Raw genomic sequence first — 9,088 nt, 5'->3', positions numbered from 1 at the left:
TCACTCGCTAACATGTACTGCGTCGAACGGTTGAAGCTGCATTGTGCGTCAATGATGTGGAACATGGCGTGTGAGAAAACTATGACCACATTTCTACAATGGGCATTTGAGACTAACTGCACCCAATTGCAGGAGAAGTGCATGACTCTCATAGCGTTAATCTCGCTGGACAGAATTCTCATAGAGGATTTTGTGTTCGTGTTACCACCATCCCGAAGTTATCAAGAGGATCCGCGTGCTTGCTTTAAAGAACATCGAGTAGAGATTAGGAGGCCGCCGCTAGGGTCCGCTGTAGTTTTAATGTATTATTTAAGTGTATTTTATCATGTAAATAGTCAAAACAGTACATTAATTTGTTGCACTGAAGTACATTTGTAATGCAATAGTCGGATCATCCTGTAGACATGGATCTACAAAGGAGGATAATCCGTGGAGTACTCATCAATGCCATGATGCCACAGACTGTCCCAAACTCCCTTCTGGAACCGCTCATCTACGTAAGATCACTGACGCTTGGGTTCGAGACTCAAGCGGTCGAACATGCCAGTGACCTAGGTCTCGTGGCAGTTTCCAAAGAGTTTCGTCTCCCGCTACCGAGCACAAAGGCGGGATCTGAAATTTTGAATTCCCTGCTCATCCTCCGGGTTGAAAGTGCATCTAGGCCCCTAAGTGGGTTTTGGTGAATTGAATGACAAACGATTAAAGAACTAACTTGGTTGCCTAAGATTGTGAGCAGGATTCTACTCTAATACTCATGTTGTAATATTGACCCATGTGTTGAATGAGTATCATATGGCTCACAATGAAGATAGCAAGCAAGTGTGTGATCCCATGATACAAGAAAAGATCAATGACAAGCAAGAGCAAAGTGAAACTTGGGGATGTATTATATGGTAGTTGAACTATGATTCTCCAAATCATATAATAGCTTGTTTGACAAAGTAAAGGGATCATTAAGAAAAGAATAGCAATATTCATAAATGGATAGTTGCAAGACTTCATGTGAATATAATAAATGAACATGAGTTATCCATTGGTCTTGTTATAGGAAGCTTGCAACTCATAAGAGATTCTTTATCAATCAAGAACAAGTATTGAAGCGGATTTCAAATGGGATCTTATTGTTGATGTCAAAAGCAAAGCTAAACTCATAATGGCTTGAATGGATGAAGAGATCAAGCAAGGGATTTGCAACGAGGTACTAAGCAAGGTTTGGTCAAGTAGTGACTTGAGCCATGAACGATGCTAAGGTGAAGTGGCTATCTCTTGCGGATTTCGAGGCATCAAGTCAAGCCTTATCGAGAGAAGCAATGCAATGCATCTAATCTAGTTTGACTGGTAAATGGAGTGGCTTAAGGATTCAAGTATATCTTACATGAACAAAGGAGAATCCTTAGTCACTAGCTCAAGATGGATGCGCTCAAGATGATAGCCATGTCAAGAGCCCTCAAAATGATTATTGATCAAAGTATGGCATGGTGAAGACTTTCAAGCTCAAGTGGAAAATATAGTGTTTATATTTATTCTTGAGTATAGGTATGCCGTACTATTAAAAGGGATGCAACATTAGCTAATTGACAACACCAAAAGTGCTCTTAGTTGACCTATGAGAGTTTTGCCTTGAGAGGAACCCCTAAGTAAGCTAAATGTTCCATATCAGCTAACAATGGTTGGTTCATCCTATGGGTCGATCAAGGGTGTGTGTTGAAAGCTTTGGGGCTGACACAGCCAGACCGGTCTGACCGGTCGAGGTGTTCTGGTGATGCTAACTGAGAGATCCAGATTATTCCGGAAGTTTCGAAGTTTTCCGAAGAAACTTGCAAAAATTTCCGGAATGTTGACCCAACGGCTAGTTTTCAAACTAGACTGGTCTAACCGGTCTAGCAACTGGTCTGACTGGTCTAGCCAGTGTGCCTAATAGCTAGTTTTTGGGAAATGGGGTATTTATACCCTACGACCTCCTCTTTTGGAGGTTGTTGTTCCTGAGGTTGAAAAAGTGCTCCTTGTTCATTCTAAGCTAGGCCAAAGCCAAGAAAAGCTCTCCCCAACCCCTCTTTATGAGGTTGTGTGATTCTTATGAGATCTTGTGAGTTGGGTGGTAGAGAGAAGACAATTGAGAGCAATTGTGAGCTGAGAAGAGCAATCCATAGCTTGAGCACTTGCGGTTGACATCAAGAAAGAATTGAAGCAATTGTTACTCTTGGAGGTGTGCCTCCTAGATGGCTAGGTACCGTCAGCTAGGTCCCAAGGTGTGGTGAGTAGTGGCAAGTTTGTGAGGGCTGCGATCTTGCCTCCATAAGGAAAAAGGTCAAACTAGTGGAAATGAGGGAAGTGGTCGAAAGGGACCCGGCTTGTTGGAAGAGAGTTGAAATAGACTCATATTCCAATAGGCACCACAATGGAGATGTAGGATTCACAGGGGTGAATCTAAACTTCGAAGAAACAAATCCTTGTGTCTCTCCTTGGTTTTCCTCACTCGTTGATTTCTAGCATAATATTGGTGCTTCTGCTTTGATCTACGTGGGTGTGCTTTTCGTGTGTGTAGGAATTGTTCTATCCTGTAGAAATTATCCACAGAAGTTACTCTCCAAGTCTTGCTAGTGCTAGAAGTTGAAGAGGGGCACGAGCAGCACTTGGTGTGCTACACTGCCCTTGACTGATCTGACCGGTCTGGCAGACCGGTCTGACCGGCCAACCCTGGCAGCAGGATTTAAGTGGGTTGAAATTTGTTTAAATTATCAATTTGCCTATTCACCCCCCTCTAGGCGACATCAAGATCCTTTTATGGGCCCTCCCCTATTATATATAAATAAAAGAGGGGAGCCAAGCCTCCCACATCCTGCCTGGTAATTCCAAAATCAGTCCCCTCTCCTCTTCCACCGAATAGCCCTAGCAGATCTGCGGCGGCGGTGGCAGCAAGCGCAACCTCGGCAGTGCCGTCAAGCTTGAATGGAGGCAAGCTAACTCAGCTACGAGCGGCGGGCTTCCTTAGCGACAACCTTGAAGCTGCGAGATGGTTCAAGGCCATCGCTCTGTCAGCTCCCCCGAGGATACCACCGGCGGCTGCCGTGCTCGAGTACGTGCGAAGAGGATCGAGAAAGCGGCGCATGCCCGGGCTACTGCATCGAGGCAGCATTCGGCACCTCCTTCTCTTCATGATCGTCAAGTTAGTGGTCTCCTCCCCGTATTGCTAAATTCAATTATTAGATTGCTTCCCCATGCTCTTTGGCTTTCAATATTGCAGTTGCATGCTTTGGTGAATGTGGATCTGCCGTACCCTATTGCGAGAGTTGATGAAAAATTACTGCTCCACCAGATCCCTTTTATCTTTCACCTTTTCCAATAATTATTTTTGTGCCAAGTCAAATTATTTATGTGGTTTGTAGAACTTAATAGATGAAATTATTAGATTGCTTCCCCATGCTCTTTAGCTTTCACTATTGTAGTTAGATCGGGGCATGTGGATCTGCAGTACCCTATTGGTAGAGTTGGTGAAAAATTACTGCTTCAGTAGATCCCCTTTATCTTTCACCTTTTCTAATAGATATTTTTGTGCTAATTCAAATTGTTTATGTGGTTTGTAGAACTTAATAGATGAAATTGCTTCAGTTTGCAAATGATCTCAACCTTTGCCACATGTTCTTGTGCTTTTTTATTTGTCCGCTCTTAATTTATACTTAAACAAATGCATCAACTGAAGTTTGACTATATCCTATTTCAGCCGGCCAGAGGGTCAATATCTGTAGTCGCTCCTTTTCAATCCAGCACCAGGGTAACAAACTAAACACATGATGATTATTGATGTTCCTTCTTTCCTTAGTTTAAATCAATTACAAGATTACAATATGACTTCGGATCTACTATTGCTAGATGGAAGTTCTCAAATCAATGGTGCTTCTTGCAAAAGAAGAACGTGATGTGGTAGCGAAGTACTCAAGAAGCTCTACCAAATCCTTATGCGGTAGTGTTGATGAGGAGCAAGTTGATGCCAACAAACAAGATGGGGTACAACTTCAACAATAGTTTGTTGCTCACTAGGAAGAGTTAGCTACCTTGAAGAAGAAGACAGAAGAATTAGAATCAACTCTCAAATTGCAATCAGCCGAGATTGAGAAATTGAAGAAGGTAACACAAGATAGTGACCACTCCTTTGTCAACTGCTAACCTATACAAGAGGTTAAGATCAATGCTCTACTTTGTCTCTTGAGATTATGACCTGGATACAGCTATGTTAATCTCTATTGTTTGTGAGACAGTTATCTTATAATAGTTTGTGATATGTGATGAACAATATAGTAGTGGTTGTCTCGATGGGGAACAATAATTTATTTCCATGTATACATAAATATGTGTGTTCTGTTTATTATTTTGTCAAGGATCGAAATTAAATGAAATCAATTATTTGTTAAGCCCGATTGATTAAATTTATGTTTGCCTTAAGTGGGTTAGCCCACATATAATTGGGCTAAAAGTCAATTTCATTAATAAATCGGGACTAAAAGGGCTGCAAACAATTTGCACAAATTTTAGGCTCGGCCCAATAACAAATGGGCCTACTGGAATCAATTTTGGGCTATCCGAACAACATTGGCCCGTGGGAACAAATTTGGGCTCAACCCAATAGCAAATAGGCCTACCGGAATCAATTTTGGGCTATCTGAACAACATTGGTCTATGGGTACAATTTTGGGCTCGACCCAACAACAAATGGACCAAATTTATTTTATGACTAAACAATTTGTCATAATTATCATGCCACACCGGATGCCACGTCATATTCTGTCTATTGTGGCAAAACAGTAGGAACCAACTTATGACGTTTTTGTTTGACGATTCGTAGACGTTATAATCTTAGTGATGCAACGAAATAATGAACGTCACTAGTCACGGTTTACGACGCTCAACTAATTACGAAGGATTTTTGTCACTCCCGCATCATAAATCACGGTTTATGACGAAAAAACACGTTTACGATAGTTTTTGGTTCGTCATAGGTCAGAAGATTTCTTGTAGTGCAAATGCAAAGAGCTTCTCAGTTTCTTCACTTTTTTGTATTCTTCATGAACCATATCCATAACTCGCTGATCAGAATACCCACTTCGATATGTGTTACTTATATCTGTCCAACACCCATGGAACTTCATCACAAATGCACTGGTTGTATTCCAATGGTTCTTGCATTGCATAGCTGTTCTTTTCTTTCCTTTACGAGCATGCATATGTTGTATTCTTCTGCAACTTGCTTCCAGTAATGAGGCCCTTTCTTTGAATTGCCATCGATTGGATCTTTGGAGTTGTTTAGCCAAGCACTTATCAGCCGTAGATTATCTTCTTCAGACCAATGCATGCGCCCACCTTTCTTTTCCTCATCTGAACCTATATCACTCCATTCTTCAACTCTAATTGGATCTTTGTTTGTATTCTGTGCAGGAGCTATTGGAGAAGTGACTGGAGATGCTGAGTCCTCACCACCACCACCAAACATAGCTGCTGAACCAACTGGTGATGATGGAACACTATTGAAATTGCCATGGAAAGGAAGGCCATGTTGATAGCTTGAAGATGGGAATTGCTGGTAGTCTGGTGGAACTGGGTTGTTGGTTGTTTGGGTTTTGAGGATCTGAACTAGAGATTGCAGAGTTTAGATAATTTGTAAAACTAGAAGTGGAGTTGTCCATACCTGGGAGAAAAAATTGTGAGTTGTGTATGTGAACCAACATGTATGCATATAGAGAAGGGAGCAACGATTTGCCGGACAACGGCTAGAAAGCCAATGGCCATGTGCAGGAAATACTAATTATTCGGCTGGTGTGGTGGGTGCACCAACAGCCATGCGCAACAACTCTTTTTTTATTCAGTTCGACTGCTATTCCGCGGTCGATTTTGCCTCTAACACACAACTGTTGATGCTCACTACGTGTGTTGTTCGATTTTTTTTGGCGCAGTGGTCGATTTACAGGAGCTGCTCTAAGTTGAGGATGACAGAGAAACATGTTTCTTGGCTTGCGATGTTGAAGTGTATGAATGAAAAGGCCAGCGGGACCGCACATTGTACAGAACAAAGTGGGAAAAGAACCATAATGCAGGAGTTTATAAGACCGTACAGATTTGCTGGCAGCCAATGTACAATCTTTTCTCTGTTTCCTGAAACTAAATACGACTAATGACCTGCATGAACAGGAGAGAGACTTGCATCCAAAAGATGGTCCAAACACTAACTTCGTATCCAAATATCGTCTCGTTTTGAGGGAACAGTAGCATCGCCGCCGCAGGAGGCGTCTCCGGCGAGCAAACGATTAGGCTGGGATCCCACATGAACAGGAGAGAGACTTGCATCCAAAAGATGGTCCAAACACTAACTTCGTATCCAAATATCGTCTCGTTTTGAGGGAACAGTAGCAGTCGCCGCCGCAGGAGGCGTCTCCGGCGAGCAAACGATTAGGCTGGGATCCCACGTTTCGCACGACGCTATAGCGCCCGCTAGCTTGCGGTGTCTTCCATGGCTGTTGCCGCTGCCGCCCCCACCGCCGTGCAGCAGCTGGGCGCCGCCACGACAATGAAGGCTGCCGCCATGCATCTCGTCATTATTCCTGAGAGGCCTCTCCGCCGATCAGGGCCGGTCTTGAGATTTGGAAGGTTCGGAACGAAAGTAAAACTCGGAGCTCTTTCATATAAATATTATAACAAATATATATAAAATTTTATCAATAAATACTTAAATGTATCATTATGCTTCGAATAAATTAATCATTTTCTATCATGTACCTCTTCATTGCTTAATTTTCTAGAATAATGAGCATATGAAAAATATCTTGAGGAAGCATCTAGAGAAAATTTGATATTTTCTTCTCTTATAGGTCCTTTCTCGACTAATATGTCTCTTGATTTATTATCAAGATTATCCTAATTTCTTGGATCATAAATATCTGAAATGTAAATTGGTTCCTCATCAACACTAGCAGACTGTGCATGCGCGCCTGATTCATTTAATGTGTTATCATAGTCACTTACATTGTTATTATCTACGTTGATGTTAACATTTTCTTCCTGATTCCCATTAGTTGGTTCATCCGCAACAACTATTGCAAACTCATCTGGATTCGTCGAAGCGCCCGTATTATTCTCAGGACTCTCGCAAAATTTATCCATAGCTCCTCTCTGTGATTGTATCAACTCATCCACACGTCTTTTCCTTTTCCTTTTCTCGCAGCCTGATTCATATTTTCTAGATGACATGATATTTCACAGTGCTGAAATTATTATAAATACACAATAGTTATAAATTAGCTAAGATTAAATAACTTATGATAGTGAATTAATAATTAATGGTATGGAGAATTGGAGAATTAGCAATCGAGCAGTGTACCTGGGTGCCAGCGCAGTCGAATAGGCGCGAATCATGACTCGATCGCGCGCATGCGGCGACGGCCTTGGACGGCGTTGCAGTATGCCGGTACTTGAGTGCGCGCATGCAGCCATGCGGTGGCGGTACTCGAGAGTGCGATCTGGCGATACGTTGTGGACCTGCGGTAGCGTTTAGGCTTTTTAGCCTGGCGATCTGACGTTGGGGTCTTGGGCCTTGCCTAGCGTTTTAGGCTCTGTTTGGATAGATGGTGTTAAAGTTTAACAGGGTGTTAAAGTTTAACACTCATAAATAGAGTGTTAAAATTTATCACATTGGGGTGTTTGAATGGTCTACTAAATTTTAACACCTTAGGTTAGAAATGACAATTATATCCCACTCCCCCCTCCTTCCTCCTCTCTCTTCTTCTTTCTTCCCCGAGACAGCAGCCAGGCACAGCCCCTCCTACCGCCACGGCCGCGCCTACACCGCCTCCCTCCCTCCCCGCGTGGGCTAGCCCTACGGCTGGCCGAGCTTCCGCGGTGACGCCCCCGCGGCTGCGGCCACCGCCATCGCTAGCGGCGACGGGGAGGTGACAGAGAAGGGGGACGAGGAGGAGGTGGATGAGGATGGCATCAACGCCAAGAGGAGGGAGAAGGAGGCCGGCGGTGCCGGGCGGAGGGGGCGTGGCCGGCGTTGGCGGCGGTGCCGGGCGGAGGCGGCGAGGTCGGGCGGATCCGGGGAGGAGCGGGGAGGACGCGGCGGAGGAGGGGGGAGGGCGCCGCGGCGGAGGATCCGACCAGGAGGAGGGGCGGCGCGGCGCATCTGGCCAGGAGGAGGGGTGGCACGGCGGATCTGGCCAGGCGGAGAGGATGAGCAGGAGGGGGACGATGCGCAGGCGGCGGGGAGGAGAGAGAGGAGAGGAGAGGGAGGGGGTAACCTGGGAAAAAATGGACTAGGGTACCACTTTTAACACTTTTAGAAACTTTTAACACCTCCTCCATGTGTTTATGAAAAATGGAGTGTTAAACTTTAACACCTCACTTTTAACACAAGTATTTGGATAGAAAAGTATTAAGGGCCTGTTTGGGAAGGGGGTGTTAAAGTTTAACACCTCCTTTTTAACAGATTTTAACACTTTTGGCTGCCAAACACAAGTGTTAAAGATGAAGTGTTAAAATTTAACACCTCCCTTTTCATAGGGCCTGTTTGGGAAGGGGGTGTTAAAGTTTAACACCCCCTTTTTAACAGATTTTAACACTTTTGGCTGCCAAACACATGTGTTAAAGATGAAGTGTTAAAATTTAACACCTTCCTTTTCATAAACACATGGAGGGGGTGTTAAAATGTGGCAAAGGTGTTAAAAGTGGTCCCCCTCTCCCTCTTTTCCCTGGTTGCCCCCCCCCCCCTCTCTCTCTCCTCTTCTCTCTCCCCTATCCGACCGCCAGCGCCTCCTCCTCCCGCATTCCCCTCCCACCCTTCCCGCATCGCATCCTCCACGGCCATTCCTCCCTTAGAAATGTTATCGAAAGGTCATTTGGAGTGTTAAAGATGAAGTGGAGGATTTTGTTGGGTATTCCAAGTTTTCCGATGCACAAACAAAGTAAAATCATAGTAGCATGTATGGCAATTCATAATTTCATACGAGAGAATGATATGGCCGATAGGGCCTTTGATATGTGCAATCGGGATGAAAATTTTATTCCTATGCCTCAAGTGCCAAACGACGAAGGAGATGGGACAAAT

This window comes from Setaria italica, chromosome VI (genome assembly GCF_000263155.2).
Source record: "Setaria italica strain Yugu1 chromosome VI, Setaria_italica_v2.0, whole genome shotgun sequence".
NCBI classification, from domain to species: domain Eukaryota; kingdom Viridiplantae; phylum Streptophyta; class Magnoliopsida; order Poales; family Poaceae; genus Setaria; species Setaria italica.
Note: the sequence above shows the minus strand (reverse complement) of the source record.